Source organism: Oncorhynchus keta, chromosome 30 (genome assembly GCF_023373465.1).
Source record: "Oncorhynchus keta strain PuntledgeMale-10-30-2019 chromosome 30, Oket_V2, whole genome shotgun sequence".
Lineage (NCBI taxonomy): Eukaryota > Metazoa > Chordata > Actinopteri > Salmoniformes > Salmonidae > Oncorhynchus > Oncorhynchus keta.
In genome coordinates this window covers 12,557,761-12,575,239 of record NC_068450.1, presented here as the reverse complement: position 1 = coordinate 12,575,239, position 17,479 = coordinate 12,557,761, and the positions used below count along the sequence as shown (strand labels likewise).

General features: G+C 41.7%; 1 pseudogene; it reads right to left on the bottom strand.

The window, feature by feature from the left end:
* LOC118363919 (neuroligin-3-like) overlaps positions 1-8,667 on the bottom strand; it is a 516,872-nt pseudogene extending 508,205 nt beyond the window's left edge.
* Between the last annotated feature and the right edge of the window lie 8,812 nt (positions 8,668-17,479).

The following is a 17,479-nucleotide window of genomic DNA, read 5'->3' as shown; positions in this document are numbered from 1 at the left end:
AAATGATTGGCTCCCATCTTCTCTTTTCCAACTGTGGACAGACCGGGAGGCAGTGGGTTGAGAAAAGTGACAATATGAAAAAGAGACTTAATGACAGTGCAACCTGTTTGATACTAAGATCCCGAGACATCTCAGAATGTCATTTATTTTAGGATCCGTCAGTCATCAAAGCTTCATATCGTACCTATAGTTACTGCTTCACTGTGAAGTGGAAGGGTTTGCTTAAAGATGATGTTGTTGTTGTTTGCTGTCCATCAACGGAAAAACAAGTGTTGACCAGGACACTGGTAGGTTTGTCTTGAGGGTAGTCTGTAAGGCCTGAGTTCTCTGAGCCTTTAGTTAACATCGATATAAGAGATATTTTCACACAAGGTCAGCCAGATAGTGTCAGGGAGAGTGTACCGTTGAAGTCCGAAGTTTACATACACTTAGGCTGGAGTCATTAAAACTAGTTTTTCAATCACTCCACAAATGTTGGAAAGTACTTTTTCCAACAATTGTAAACAGACAGATTATTTCACTTATAATTCACTGTATCACAATTCCAGTGGGTCAGAAGTTTACATACACTATGTTGACTGTGCCTTAACACAGCTTGGAAAATTCCAGAACATGATGTCATGGCTTTAGAAGCTTCTGATAGGATAATTGACATCATTTGCGTCACATGGAGGTGTACCTCAGCCTACATTCAAGGCCTACCTTCAAACTCAGTGCCTATTTGCTTGACATCATGGGAAAATCAAAAGAAATCAGCCAAGACCTCAGACATTTTTTTGTAGACCTCCACAAGTCTGGTTCATCCTCAGGAGCAATTTCAAAACGCCTGAAAGTACCACGTTCATCTGTACAAACAATAGTACACAAGTATAAACACCATGGGACCATGCAGCCGTCATACCGCTCAGGAAGAAGACGTGTTCTGTCTCCTAGAGATGAATGTATTTTGGTGCGAAAAGTGCAAATCAATCCCAGAACAACAGCAAAGGACCTTGTGAAGATGCTGGAGGAAACAGGTACAAAAGCTTCTATATCCACAGTAAAACAAGTCCTATATCGACATAACCTGAAAGGCTGCTCAGAAAGGAAGAAGCTACTGCTCCAAAACTGCCATAAAAAAAGCCAGACTACGGTTTGCAACTGCACATGGGGACAAAGATCATACTTTTTGAAGAAATGTCCTCTGGTCTGATGAAACAAAAATAGAACTGTTTGGCAATGATGACCATCGTTATGTTCAGAGGAAAAAGGGGGAGGCTTGCAAGTCCGAAGAACAACATCCCAAACGTGAAGCACGGGGGGTGGCAGCATCATGTTGTGGGGGTGCTTTGCTGAAGGAGGGACTGGTGCATTTCACAAAATAGATGGCTTCATGAGGAGGAAAATGATGTGCATATATTGAAGCAACATCCCAAGACATCAGTCAGGAAGTTAAAGCTTGGTCGCAAATGGGTCTTCCATATGGACAAAGACACCAAGCATACTTCCAAAGTTGTGGCAAAATGGCCTAAGGACAACAAAGTCAAGGTATTGGAGTGGCCATCACAAAGCCCTGACCTCAATCCTATAGAAAATGTGTGGGCAGAACTGAAAAAGCATGTGCGAGCAAGGAGGCCTACAAACCTGACTCAGTTACACCAGCTCTGTCAGGAGGAATGGGCCAAAATTCACCCAACTTATTGTGGGAAGCTTGTGGAAGGCTACCCAAAACGTTTGACCCAAGTTAATACATTTAAAGGCAATGTTACCAAATACTAATTGAGTGTGTGTAAACTTCTGACCCAATGGGAATGTGATGAAAGAAATAAAAGCTGAAATAAATAATTTTCTCTACTATTATTCTGACATTTCACATTCTTAAAATAAAGTGATGATCCTAACTGACCTAAGACAGGGACTTTTTACTAGGTTTAAATGTCTGAAATTGTGAAAAAAATGAGTTTAAATGTATTTGGCTAACATGTATGTAATCTTCAACTGTAGTTCCTACTCCTGTTCCTGACCAAACCTCAAACCAACGCATGAAGAATGTTATACAACCAACCTCTGCTTAAGCTGCTATGACAATCTAGCTACATATACATGAACATAATTCATACAAACACACACCCACACATACACACACACACACACACACACACACACACACACACACACACACACACACACACACACACACACATACACACACACACACACACACATACACACAAACACTCAATCCCCCCACACACAACCAATACATAAGCCACTACTATTCATTTCATCACGTCATTCCATCTCTTGACATGACTAGAGCCTCTAAACAGGAGCCAGGCAGCAGCTTCACCAGGAGCCTCTAAACAGGAGCCTGGCAGCAGCTTCACCAAGAGCCTCTAAACAGGAGCCTGGCAGCAGCTTCACCAAGAGCCTCTAAACAGGAGCCTGGCAGCAGCTTCACCAGGAGCCTCTAAACATGAACCTGGCAGCAGCTTCACCAAGAGCCTCTAAGAAGGAGCCTGGCAGCAGCTTCACCAAAAGCCTCTAAGAAGGAGCCTGGCAGCAGCTTCACCAGGAGCCTCTAAACATGAACCTGGCAGCAGCTTCACGAAGAGCCTCTAAACATGAACCTGGCAGCAGCTTCACCAAGAGCCTCTAAACATGAACCTGGCAGAAGCTTCACCAGGAAGCTTGGAGGAGACAACCCAGAATCCACGAGTAGCAGTGTGTTGGTAAAATCACTGGTGAAGGCAAGCCCCCCCCCCCCCATATCTTCCAGATCTGCCAGTCAACCAGTCTCTTCCAGATCTGCCAGTCTGCATAGAGCAGCTAGATCTGCCAGTCAGCCATGATCTTCTAGATCTGCCAGTCAACCAGAGTCTACCAGATCTGCCAGTCAACCAGAATCTTCCAGATCTGCTAGTCAACCTGAATCTTCCAGATCCGCCAGCCAGCCAGGATCTACCGGAGCCTACTACCTACCTGAGCTTCATCTCAGTACTGGGCTTTCTCTCAGTTCGGGGCTGCCCCTCAGTCCCGAGCTGCCCCTCAGTCCCGAGCTGCCCCTCAGTCCCGAGCTGCCCCTCAGTCCCGAGCTGTCCCTCAGTCCCGAGCTGCCCCTCAGTTCCGAGCTGCCCCTCAGCCACGAGCTGTCCCTCAGTCCCGAGCTGTCCCTCAGTCCCGAGCTGTCCCTCAGTCCCGAGCTGTCCCTCAGTCCCGAGCTGCCCCTCAGTCATGAGCTGCTCCTCAGTTCAGTGGGGTTCTGGGTGAGGACTATTAGGCCATGGTCGGCGGCGAGGGTGGATTATCCCAGGACGCGAAGGGGAGGAACTAGGACATTTATGGAGTGGGGTCCACGTCCCGAGCCGGAACCGCCACCATGGACAGACGCCCACCCGGACCCTCCCTATGGTTTTGAGGTGCGTCCGGGAGTCCGCACCTTAGGGGGGTTCTGTCACGCCTTGGTCTTAGTATTTTGTGTTTTCTTTAATTATTTGATCAGGCCAGGGTGTGACATGGGTTTATGTTATATTGTATGTTCGTATTGGGGTTTGTAGTATTTGGGATCGCGGCTGATTAGGGGTGTTGTATAGGCATGGATGCCTGAGGCGGTTCTCAATCAGAGTCAGGTGATTCTCGTTGTCTCTGATTGGGAACCGTATTTAGTTAGCCTGGTTTCGCTTTGTATTTCGTGGGTGATTGTTCCTATCTCTGTGTAGTGTTCACCAGATAGGCTGTAATAGGTTTCGCGTTCCGTTTGTTGTTTTTGTATTTTGTATATTACGTTATTTTCATGTATCGTCATTTCATTCATTAAAGAACATGAGTAACAACCACGCTGCATTTCGGTCCGACTCTCTTTCGACAAACGAAGAACGACGTTACAACACCAGGTAAATATAGTCTCTTATGGTCAATCTTCCAATGATATGCCTACAAACACGCCACAATGCTGCAGACACCTTGGGGAAACGACAGAAAGGGTAGGCTCATTCCTGGCCCATTCACAGCCATATAAGGAGACATTGGAACACAGCGCCTTCAGAATCTGGGGCATTTCCTGTATGAAACTTCATCTTGGTTTCACCTGTAGCATTAGTTCTGGGGCACTCACAGATAATATCTTTGCAGTTTTGGAAACGTCAGAGTTTTGTCTTTCCAAGACTGTCAATTCCATGCATAGTCGAGCATCTTTTCGTGACAAAATATTGCGCTTAAAACGGGCACGTCTTTTTATCCAATAATGACATAGCGCCCCCATAGGTTGAAGAGGTTAACATGTGAATGTAACTACACTCATTAGTAAAGACAGCAAAAATGTACCCTTAACATGTGAATGTAACTACGCTCATTAGTAAAGACAGCAAAAATGTACCATTAACATGTGAATGTAACTACGCTCATTAGTAAAGACAGCAAAAATGTACCATTAACATGTGAATGTAACTACGCTCATTAGTAAAGACAGCAAAAATGTACCATTAACATGTGAATGTAACCACGCTCATTAGTAAAGACAGCAAAAATGTACCCTTAACATGTGAATGTAACTTCGCTCATTAGTAAAGACAGCAAAAATGTACCATTATCATGTGAATGTAACTACGCTCATTAGTAAAGACAGCAAAAATGTACCATTATCATGTGAATGTAACTACGCTCATTAATAAAGACAGCAAAAATGTACCATTAACATGTGAATGTAACTACGCTCATTAGTAAAGACAGCAAAAATGTACCATTATCATGTGAATGTAACTACGCTCATTAGTAAAGACAGCAAAAATGTACCATTAACATGTGAATGTAACTACGCTCATTAGTAAAGACAGCAAAAATGTACCATTAACATGTGAATGTAACTACGCTCATTAGTAAAGACAGCAAAAATGTACCATTAACATGTGAATGTAACCACGCTCATTAGTAAAGACAGCAAAAATGTACCCTTAACATGTGAATGTAACTTCGCTCATTAGTAAAGACAGCAAAAATGTACCATTATCATGTGAATGTAACTACGCTCATTAGTAAAGACAGCAAAAATGTACCATTATCATGTGAATGTAACTACGCTCATTAATAAAGACAGCAAAAATGTACCATTAACATGTGAATGTAACTACGCTCATTAGTAAAGACAGCAAAAATGTACCATTATCATGTGAATGTAACTACGCTCATTAGTAAAGACAGCAAAAATGTACCATTAACATGTGAATGTAACTACGCTCATTAGTAAAGACAGCAAAAATGTACCATTAACATGTGAATGTAACTACGCTCATTAGTAAAGACAGCAAAAATGTACCATTAACATGTGAATGTAACTACGCTCATTAGTAAAGACAGCAAAAATGTACCATTAACATGTGAATGTAACCACGCTCATTAGTAAAGACAGCAAAAATGTACCATTATCATGTGAATGTAACTACGCTCATTAGTAAAGACAGCAAAAATGTACCATTAACATGTGAATGTAACTTCGCTCATTAGTAAAGACAGCAAAAAATAAGCTGTGTATGTATGGTACATGTTCTTTGTGTGTTTTTCGAAATAAAAAATGAGTGTAAACAAATATATAATAATTATTAAGGGAGGCCAAATGCTCAATGGCTTTCCTCGCATTCAATGTTACAATGTCATACTCTTTTTGACCAGACAGCATCAGATAGATGGGCTACACATACTGAGACAGAGGGGCGCTGTTTCGCTCGCTAGGATGCTTTCTCCTGTGACATACATTCAGCCTCATGCGAATTGAAGGAAAATTATGAAACACATAGCGACAACTTTTGGGGAAAGACTAGCTTCCCAATAGACTAGCTTCCCAATAGACTAGCTTCCCAATAGACTAGCCTCCCAATAGACTAGCTTCCCAATCATACACTCCATTGTACAAGAGTCTGACTCCACCACTATATAATGCTGTGAGACACACTATAAACATCTTGTTTTCTGCCAGGATTCCAATCAGTGGGCATGGTAAAGGTGATGACAGGACCCAGTAAGATTCAATAAACATGCAGTGAAGAAGTTATCCTCTCTCTCTCTCTCTCTCTCTCTCTCTCTCCCTCTCTCTCTCTCTCTCTCTCTCTCTCTCTCTCTCTCTCTCTCTCTCTCTCTCTCTCTCTCTCTCTCTCTCTCTCTCTCTCTCCTGCTCTCTCTCTCTCTCTCTCTCTCTGCTCTCTCTCTCTCTCTCTCTCTCTCTCTCTCTCTCTCTCTCTCTCTCTCTCTGCTCTCTCTCTCTCTCTCTACCTCTCTCTCTCTCTCTCTCTCTCTCTCTCTCTCTCTCTCTCTCTCTCTCTCTCTCTCTCTCTCTCTCTCTCTCTCTCCTGCTCTTATTTCATAAAAACTCTTTAACTACAAGCCTTTATATTGCTGTGTCTGTCACAATATTTCTGGCAATGAGTGATGTCATCATAACTGTCTGACTTAAAAACGAACGTGGGCCCTTTTCTCTGAATATGCATAATGTTGTCATCATGACTGGTGCATGGGAGAGAAAAAACAACCCAAAGAGCAAGCAACTGGGAAAAGACCCGTTTAGGCCACGGGACGGGAATACGAATGGGGAAGGGGACAGGGAGAATGGAGAAGGGGACAGGGGGAGAATGAACATTAGTAGCATGCCTAATCCATTACATTATACTAAAAGCACACACCGTCAAATCGAAATAGACACAGTACAATATGGTGTCAAAGTTACATGCAAAGGATCATAAAGGAAGGAAATGCATATTGGGAGACAGAACATAAATTAAAACATGTAAGAGGCGTCCAACATCAAAAGCTTCTATGCAATAATGTGGCTAATTGCTCCTTTGCGCTATAGGCTATATTCAAAGGTAAGAATGAGCGGGAATAGGAAGGGGAATTTCTTACAAATGTCTTGGTTTTAGGGGAAACAATTATTCACCGAATCACCATGACAACTCCTTGTCTGTATGTTCTATATCCTCTCCTCTCATCCTCTCTCCCCATTGCAATTCAGCTCTCTAAGTTATTTCTTCCTTCATCCCCTAGAAGACTACAATGAAACCATTTTACTCCGCTGCTAAACGTCCGGGAAAATAAAGAAAAACGCAAAGAGAAAACATTCAGGGAAACCAGCCGGTTTGAATGTTAAAAGATGCCAATTTTATAACCCTACAACTCCATGACAGAAACGATTTCTCACAGTAAAATAGGTCGTTTTGATTTTCGATATTTCTTCGTCACAAAAAATAAACCATGAAAATGCATGATTTGAGTAGCCTATAACACGAAACGAGCAGAACACTAGAGCAAAGCGGCATCGTTTTATTGTGCATATGGAGACGTAGACAGGTGGACTCACATAATCATTTACTAAAAACACTGGAAGGTATTATCAACTATGTAATGACTGTGTAACAACCATTTTTTAAACTCAATAAAACACTAGCAATGAACAGTAGCCTAGGATAGTAACAACAACATCATAACATCCGTGAGTATTATCGTTGATATAGCATGATTAAAAGGCCCACCGGTAATTATAATACATAAACGTCTCGAAAACAAATAGGGGTATATTTTACGCATGACTTGAATTTGATCGATACAACAACAGCCCAAAAATCTATGAATCCAGTCAGAACTTCTGGACCATCATATTGGGCAGCTGAAATCGGATACAGCAGGTCTGGACACGCGCCCATTTCAACCAGAGATTCACTTGCAGTAGCGTTATGCCATTACCAAGAGAAAAACTCCTCTCTCCTCTGGCACCCACATTTATGGCCTTATAATTTAGTGAAGGTTTTGTTATGTGAACATTCAGTAGCCACAGGAGCTTCGCTCGGACTAGCGCATAGAATTCTCAATCACAACCGATGGTCAAGCACCCCAGTAACGCAGGGCACGGAGAGGCCAGCGACAGGAAGACCATATCTCAAGTAACAAGTACTCAATTTCACCATCACTAACCGACATACCAGAGATATTCAACCATGTGATTTCGTTCCCTGCACAATAATAAAGGATCCCAATGCATGAGACCAGACTGCCCAACACAAACAGACATTTAACTTTGAGCTCAAATTACACTTAGCTTTCTCTCTATCTTTCTCTCTGTCCTCGACACTCAAATTAAAAGGCACGCGCATCACCGGACACCATGTCCAGTTTCAGCACCGGCTGAATAGAAAACATCAGTGTCTCACTGCAAAGTAAAATATTCCATGCATATAATCAAATAGGCTACTGAGATGCATTTTATAGCTACATTAGCAGTAATTTTAGCCAAATTTCACCATGAAAATGTTCTAAGAAAAACAGAATACTAGCTCTTAATATTCAAGTGTTGCCTGTGACTCACCTGCCTTGGAGAGATGCAAATTCCCCCATTCCATTCCCGGTAATTTCTTCAGAAAAAATATGGAGACAATATTTCTGTGCACTTTACTTTCAGTTGTAAATAGTCCTTGCAGATATCCTTATAGTGTATTACTTGGATTAGTTTCAGAATTACATTTCCCAACGTAAAGATTTTTCAGCAGTTTCAGTCCGTTCATATTTTCATATTTTTTTCCTCCGTTTTCTCCTCGGCGAGACTCCTCGGTCAGCGCTGTACGTTTTGACGATCTTCCCTTGCCTCTTCTTGAGGTCGCTCCACCACACACACGAGCTCTACCAGAGCGCGCTGCGCGGTCCCGGCTCAATATTCGGGAAAGCCAATAGATGTGAGAGTTACTAAGTAACCAACTTCACACGCATCCTACATGAAAAAGAGAGGAGCACGCGGATTTTTGCAAATTTCTTTTCCGAAAATAAGAAATGATCTCACTGCTGTACAGTGAGATGTTGACTCTTTGTTTATGCTTATGATGAAAATGCTGATCCAAGTCACGTGGGGTTGGCAGTGGCACAGGGCTTGTGTGGCATCACATGCGTCACACATTCTCAATGGGTTCAAAATTATTCTTAAAATAATGTTACTCTTCCCTTTCTGCCTGTATGGATGCACACAGGAGTATTTACCTTGAGCTCAATTCAGTTGACTATAGTTAATGGCACTGCCTCATATCTGAATGTTTCTGATCAGTCTGTTTGTGCAGAAGTGATACTTGAATAATCTGCAATAGTCACAAGGCAGCAAGACAGAAGCTTCAGCAGGGTGGCCTAGTGGTTAGAGCTTTGGACTAGTAACCGAAAGGTTTCATGTTCAAATCCCCGAGCTGTCGTTCTGCCCCTGGACAGGTAGTTTACCCACTGTTCCTGTCATTGAAAATAAGAATTTGTTCTTAACTGACTTGCCTATTTAAATAAAGGTTAAAAAATATTTTTAAAATGTTTGGATTTCAATATTTATTGTTTGAACTCCTTCAGGGAGATCATTTGGAATGTCAGGCAGAGAGTTAGTTGGCTCATTACAGTCGAGGCGGAAATGCATCACCATGGCCGATGGCACTCGCTCTATGGCATTTGATTGGATGGGATGTGTCTTTCAAGTCACTTGTGTGCAAAGATAGAAGCATAGAATAGCTGTATACAGCTACCCATCAGTCCCGGGAGGATTGTAGAGGTGCAATGTCAACATACTGTAAGAAATATAGAAATATTCCACCATCAGTGGGCAAGGTGCTGGTGGCTATTACTGTGTTTCTTATACCTATCCCACCCGTTAAGATTAACATGAAGTCCCTTGGGGTGAGTAGAGGCTATGTCTTTTTTGGGAGGGATACATTCCAACTAGCCTATCAGTGGGCATGGGAAAGGTGATGACAGGACCCAGTAAGATGCCATAAACAGGCAGTTCTCTCTCTCTCTCTCTCAATTAAATTCAATTAAATTCAAGGGGCTTTATTGGCATGGGAAACGTGTTAACATTGCCAAAGCAAGTGAGGTAGATAATATACAAAAGTGAAAGAAGCAATAAAAATGTACAGTACACATTACACATGCAGAAGTTTCAAAACAATAAAGACATTACAATTCTCTTTTTGCCCCTCTCTCTCTCTCTCTCTCTCTCTCTCTCTCTCTCTCTCTCTCTCTCTCTCTCTCTCTCTCTCTCCCCCTCTCCCCCCTCTCTCTCCCTCTCTCTCTCTCTCCCCCCTCTCTCTCCCCCCATCTCTCTCTCTCTCTCTCCTTTCTCTCTCCCTCTCTCTCTCTCTCTCTCTCTCTCTCTCTCTCTCTCTCTCTCTCTCTCTCTCTCTCTCTCTCTCTCTCCTCTCTCTCTCTCTCTCTCTCTCTCTCTCTCTCTCTCTCTCTCTCTCTCTCTCTCTCTCTCTCTCTCTCTCTCTCTCTCCCTTTCTCTCTCGCTCTCTCTCTCTCTCTCTCTCCTTTTCTCTCTCGCTCTCTCTCTCTCTCTCTCTCTCTCTCTCTCTCTCTCTCTCTCTCTCTCTCTCTCTCTCTCCTTTCTCTCTCTCTCTCTCTCTCTCTCTCTCTCTCTCTCTCTCTCCTCTCTCTCTCTCTCTCTCTCTCTCTCTCTCTCCCTCTCTCTCTCTCTCTCTCTCTCTCTCTCTCTCTCTCTCTCTCTCTCTCTCTCTCTCTCTCTCTCCCCCTCTCCCTCTCTCCCCCTCTCTATCTCCCCCTCTCTCTCTCTCTCTCTCTCTCTCTCTCTCTCTCTCTCTCTCTCTCTCTCTCTCTCTCTCTCTCTCTCTCTCTCTCTCTCTCTCTCTCTCTCCCCCTCTCCCCCTCTCTCTCCCCCTCTCTATCCCCCCTCTCTCTCTTTCTCTCCCCCTCTCTCTCTCTCTCTCTCTCTCTCTCTCTCTCTCTCTCTCTCTCTCTCTCTCCCCCTCTCCCCCTCTCTCTCCCCCTCTCTATCTCCCCCCTCTCTCTCTTTCTCTCCCCCTCTCTCTCTTTCTCTCCCTCTCTCTCTCTCTCTCTCTCTCTCTCCCCCTCTCCCCCTCTCTCTCCCCCTCTCTATCCCCCCCTCTCTCTCTTTCTCAGATCCTGCAGGTGTTTGGTTCCAGAGGCATGTATGGTGGAATTGCCCTTTCAACACCCTGCTAGCATACTAATGGCCTGGGGTGAGATGTCTTTATCTTAATCTGGAGTTGGTTCACAATCCCCATGCTAACTGTTTATTGTGGCAATGCTACATTTACATAGGATATAATTAGACTTAGCTGAAGCTTACAGGGGGGTGAGAGGAGAAACACACACACACACACACACACACACACACACACACACACACACACACACACACACACACACACACACACACACACACACACACACACACACACACACACACACACACACCCTCAGCACTAGTCATTGGACCTCGTTCCCACTCAAGAATTCCCCCAGAAACTGGGTGTTGTGTGTTTAGGTTGCCATCCCTTCTCTCCAAATCCCAACCACTTCACCCCAAGGCACTACATGTAGGTGTGGTAGGTTCAGACAGGTACAGGAGAGGAAGATGGTGAAACTGGATACATGGCTGCAACAACAATGACTGGCACAACTCTGCTAGGGTACTGATGCTGATCTCGTTCTTCAGCTATTTTACATTCAGCTGTGTTAATGACTAGCTCGCTGAAGCAGAAACAAACTGTCATTCTGCTATGAGGATTAGCAATTAGATTACATCTACTGTTATGGTACACAGTGGTGGTTGAGATGCAGTGGCGGCTGGTGGGAGGAGCTATAGGAGAACGGGCTCGTTGTAATAGCTGAAATGGAATGAATGGAACGGTATGAAACCACATGTTTGACACGTTCCATTCCAGCCATTACAATGAGCCCGTTCTCCTATAGCTCCTCCCACCAGCTTCCTCTGTTGAGAATACCAGATATCCATCATCAAACATCAAGCTCATGGAAACAGTAGATAGTGTTCACAGTCCCTCTGACATCCATCCACTATTTAACCCGGATGTTGGTTGAAGCTCCATTTTAACATTCCATACAGGTGTACTACAGTTCTGACAGAATGGATTCTCTAATTCTCTACATAAAGGGAGGAATTAGAGCAGCATGTCCCCTGTGAGTCCCTGTACCCCCCCCCTCCCCTCCCCTCCTCCCTTCATACCCAACCCTCTTCATTACATCCCTGTCCATCACTTTATCTCTATCCCCCTCCTCCCTCCGCAACCTGTTCATTAGGCCTACATCCTCCCCCTCCCCCTCCCTCCCTCCCTCCCTCCCTCCCTCCCTCCCTCCCTCCCTCCCTCCCTCCCTCCCTCCCTCCCTCCCTCTCTCTCTCTCTCTCTCTCTCTCTCTCTCTCTCTCTCTCTCTCTCTCTCTCTCTCTCCCTCCTCCCTCTCCCTCCCTCTCCCTCCCCCTCCCCCTCCCTCCCTCCTCCCTCTCCTCTCTCTCTCTCTCTCTCTCTCTCTCTCTCTCTCTCTCTCTCTCTCTCTCTCTCTCTCTCTCTCTCTCTCTCTCTCTCTCTCTCTCTCTCTCCCTCCCTCCCTCCCTCCCTCCCTCCCTTCCAATGTGTTTAATGACAGCTGGGGAGTGCTGCTGGGGACTGCTGGTGACCCCGCCCCTCTACAGAAGGATCTAATTAGCAGGTTCTCTCCTGTCATGCCTGCCACCAGATGGGTTCCCACAATGCACCCTGCCAATGTCAGCCCAGAGCCACATGCCGAGTAGGGCCTCACAGGTGGAGGAGGAGAGAGGGAGATGAAAATATATAAAACAACTCGCTCTCTCTTTCTCTCTCTCTCCCTGAATCTCTCTCTTCCCTCTCAGTATTGTACAACATGTAAATATTTCACAATACAACAGCATGTACCATAATTTCACTGCAACTTACTTCTTAATTAGCCAGAGTTATACATAATCATTCCAGTCCCAGTATTTTTATACACTCTGCAGCAACAATTTCACTACCTACATTGATAGACAGAACTATACTTAACATGTGTGTAATTCTCTACAAGCTCTCACTATCTCACATCACAAATAGATGTTCATCCATTCATCCAGTTCATCTATGTTTCTCAAACATCACATTTAGAAGATGTTCCAAACGTCAAATTCAAAATGTCAAAGATTAAGGTTAATGTTAGGCATTAACTCCAACATGTTAAGGTTAAGGTTAAGGTTAGGCATTAACTCCAACATGGTAAGGTTAAGGTTAGGCATTAACTCCAACATGTTAAGGTTAAGGTTAGGCATTAACTCCAACATGTTAAGGTTAAGGTTAGGCATTAACTCCAACATGTTAAGGTTAAGGTTAGGCATTAACTCCAACATGTTAAGGTTAAGGTTAAGGTTAGGCATTAACTCCAACATGTTAAGGTTAAGGTTAGGCATTAACTCCAACATGTTAAGGTTAAGGTTAATGTTAGGCATTAACTCCAACATGTTAAGGTTAAGGTTAAGGTTAGGCATTAACTCCAACATGTTAAGGTTAAGGTTAATGTTAGGCATTAACTCCAACATGTTAAGGTTAAGGTTAAGGTTAGGCATTAACTCCAACATGTTAAGGTTAAGGTTAATGTTAGGCATTAACTCCAACATGTTAAGGTTAAGGTTAGGCATTAACTCCAACATGTTAAGGTTAAGGTTAAGGTTAGGCATTAACTCCAACATGTTAAGGTTAAGGTTAATGTTAGGCATTAACTCCAACATGTTAAGGTTAAGGTTAAGGTTAGGCATTAACTCCAACATGTTAAGGTTAAGGTTAGGCATTAACTCCAACATGTTAAGGTTAATGTTAGGCATTAACTCCAACATGTTATGGTTAATGTTAGGCATTAACTCCAACATGTTAAGGTTAAGGTTAGGCATTAACTCCAACATGTTAAGGTTAATGTTAGGCATTAACTCCAACATGTTAAGGTTAATGTTAGGCATTAACTCCAACATGTTAAGGTTAAGGTTAGGCATTAACTACAACATGTTAAGGTTAAGGTTAGGCATTAACTCCAACATGTTAAGGTTAAGGTTAGGCATTAACTCCAACATGTTAAGGTTAATGTTAGGCATTAACTCCAACATGTTAAGGTTAATGTTAGGCATTAACTCCAACATGTTAAGGTTAAGGTTAGGCATTAACTCCAACATGTTAAGGTTAAGGTTAATGTTAGGCATTAACTCCAACATGTTAAGGTTAAGGTTAAGGTTAGGCATTAACTCCAACATGTTAAGGTTAAGTTTAATGTTAGGCATTAACTCCAACATGTTAAGGTTAAGGTGAGGCATTAACTCCAACATGTTAAGGTTAAGGTTAATGTTAGGCATTAACTCCAACATGTTAAGGTTAAGGTTAAGGTTAGGCATTAACTCCAACATGTTAAGGTTAAGGTTAAAGTTAGGCATTAACTCCAACAAGTTAAGGTTAAGGTTGGGCATTAACCACAACATGTTAAGGTTAATGTTAGGCATTAACTCCAACATGTTAAGGTTAATGTTAGGCATTAACTCCAACATGTTAAGGTTAAGGTTAGGCATTAACTCCAACATGTTAAGGTTAAGGTTAGGCATTAACTCCAACATGTTAAGGTTAAGGTTAGGCATTAACTCCAACATGTTAAGGTTAATGTTAGGCATTAACTCCAACATGTTAAGGTTAATGTTAGGCATTAACTCCAACATGTTAAGGTTAAGGTTAGGCATTAACTCCAACATGTTAAGGTTAACGTTAATGCTAGGCATTAACTCCAACATGTTAAGGTTAAGGTTAAGGTTAGGCATTAACTCCAACATGTTAAGGTTAAGGTTAATGTTAGGCATTAACTCCAACATGTTAAGGTTAAGGTTAAGGTTAGGCATTAACTCCAACATGTTAAGGTTAAGTTTAATGTTAGGCATTAACTCCAACATGTTAAGGTTAAGGTGAGGCATTAACTCCAACATGTTAAGGTTAAGGTTAATGTTAGGCATTAACTCCAACATGTTAAGGTTAAGGTTAAGGTTAGGCATTAACTCCAACATGTTAAGGTTAAGGTTAAAGTTAGGCATTAACTCCAACATGTTAAGGTTAAGGTTGGGCATTAACCCCAACATGTTAAGGTTAATGTTAGGCATTAACTCCAACATGTTAAGGTTAATGTTAGGCATTAACTCCAACATGTTAAGGTTAAGGTTAGGCATTAACTCCAACATGTTAAGGTTAAGGTTAGGCATTAACTCCAACATGTTAAGGTTAAGGTTAGGCATTAACTCCAACATGTTAAGGTTAATGTTAGGCATTAACTCCAACATGTTAAGGTTAAGGTTAGGCATTAACTCCAACATGTTACGGTTAATGTTAGGCATTAACTCCAACATGTTAAGGTTAATGTTAGGCATTAACTCCAACATGTTAAGGTTAATGTTAGGCATTAACTCCAACATGTTAAGGTTAAGGTTAGGCATTAACTACAACATGTTAAGGTTAAGGTTAGGCATTAACTCCAACATGTTAAGGTTAAGGTTAGGCATTAACTCCAACATGTTAAGGTTAATGTTAGGCATTAACTCCAACATGTAAAGGTTAATGTTAGGCATTAACTCCAACATGTTAAGGTTAATGTTAGGCATTAACTCCAACATGTTAAGGTTAAGGTTAAGGTTAGGCATTAACTCCAACATGTTAAGGTTAATGTTAGGCATTAACTCCAACATGTTAAGGTTAATGTTAGGCATTAACTCCAACATGTTAAGGTTGAGGTTAAGGTTAGGCATTAACTCCAACATGTTAAGGTTAAGGTTAGGCATTAACTCCAACATGTTAAGGTTAAGGTTAATGTTAGGCATTAACTCCAACATGTTAAGGTTAAGGTTAGACATTAACTCCAACATGTTAAGGTTAAGGTTAATGTTAGGCATTAACTCCAACATGTTAAGGTTAAGGTTAAGGTTAGGCATTAACTCCAACATGTTAAGGTTAATGTTAGGCATTAACTCCAACATGTTAAGGTTAATGTTAGGCATTAACTCCAACATGTTAAGGTTAAGGTTAGGCATTAACTCCAACATGTTAAGGTTAATGTTAGGCATTAACTCCAACATGTTATGGTTAATGTTAGGCATTAACTCGTACATGTTAAGGTTAAGGTTAGGCATTAACTCCAACATGTTAAGGTTAAGGTTAGGCATTAACTCCAACATGTTAAGGTTAATGTTAGGCATTAACTCCAACATGTTAAGGTTAAGGTTAGGCATTAACTACAACATGTTAAGGTTAAGGTTAGGCATTAACTCCAACATGTTAAGGTTAAGGTTAGGCATTAACTCCAACATGTTAAGGTTAATGTTAGGCATTAACTCCAACATGTTAAGGTTAATGTTAGGCATTAACTCCAACATGTTAAGGTTAAGGTTAGGCTTTAACTCCAACATTTTAAGGTTAAGGTTAATGTTAGGCATTAACTCCAACATGTTAAGGTTAAGGTTAAGGTTAGGCATTAACTCCAACATGTTAAGGTTAAGTTTAATGTTAGGCATTAACTCCAACATGTTAAGGTTAAGGTGAGGCATTAACTCCAACATGTTAAGGTTAAGGTTAATGTTAGGCATTAACTCCAACATGTTAAGGTTAAGGTTAAGGTTAGGCATTAACTCCAACATGTTAAGGTTAAGGTTAAAGTTAGGCATTAACTACAACATGTTAAGGTTAAGGTTGGGCATTAACCCCAACATGTTAAGGTTAATGTTAGGCATTAACTCCAACATGTTAAGGTTAATGTTAGGCATTAACTCCAACATGTTAAGGTTAAGGTTAGGCATTAACTCCAACATGTTAAGGTTAAGGTTAGGCATTAACTCCAACATGTTAAGGTTAAGGTTAGGCATTAACTCCAACATGTTAAGGTTAATGTTAGGCATTAACTCCAACATGTTAAGGTTAATGTTAGGCATTAACTCCAACATGTTAAGGTTAAGGTTAGGCATTAACTCCAACATGTTAAGGTTAACGTTAATGCTAGGCATTAACTCCAACATGTTAAGGTTAAGGTTAAGGTTAGGCATTAACTCCAACATGTTAAGGTTAAGGTTAATGTTAGGCATTAACTCCAACATGTTAAGGTTAAGGTTAAGGTTAGGCATTAACTCCAACATGTTAAGGTTAAGTTTAATGTTAGGCATTAACTCCAACATGTTAAGGTTAAGGTTAATGTTAGGCATTAACTCCAACATGTTAAGGTTAAGGTTAAGGTTAGGCATTAACTCCAACATGTTAAGGTTAAGGTTAAGGTTAGGCATTAACTCCAACATGTTAAGGTTAAGGTTAAAGTTAGGCATTAACTCCAACATGTTAAGGTTAAGGTTGGGCATTAACCCCAACATGTTAAGGTTAATGTTAGGCATTAACTCCAACATGTTAAGGTTAATGTTAGGCATTAACTCCAACATGTTAAGGTTAAGGTTAGGCATTAACTCCAACATGTTAAGGTTAAGGTTAGGCATTAACTCCAACATGTTAAGGTTAAGGTTAGGCATTAACTCCAACATGTTAAGGTTAATGTTAGGCATTAACTCCAACATGTTAAGGTTAAGGTTAGGCATTAACTCCAACATGTTAAGGTTAATGTTAGGCATTAACTCCAACATGTTATGGTTAATGTTAGGCATTAACTCCAACATGTTAAGG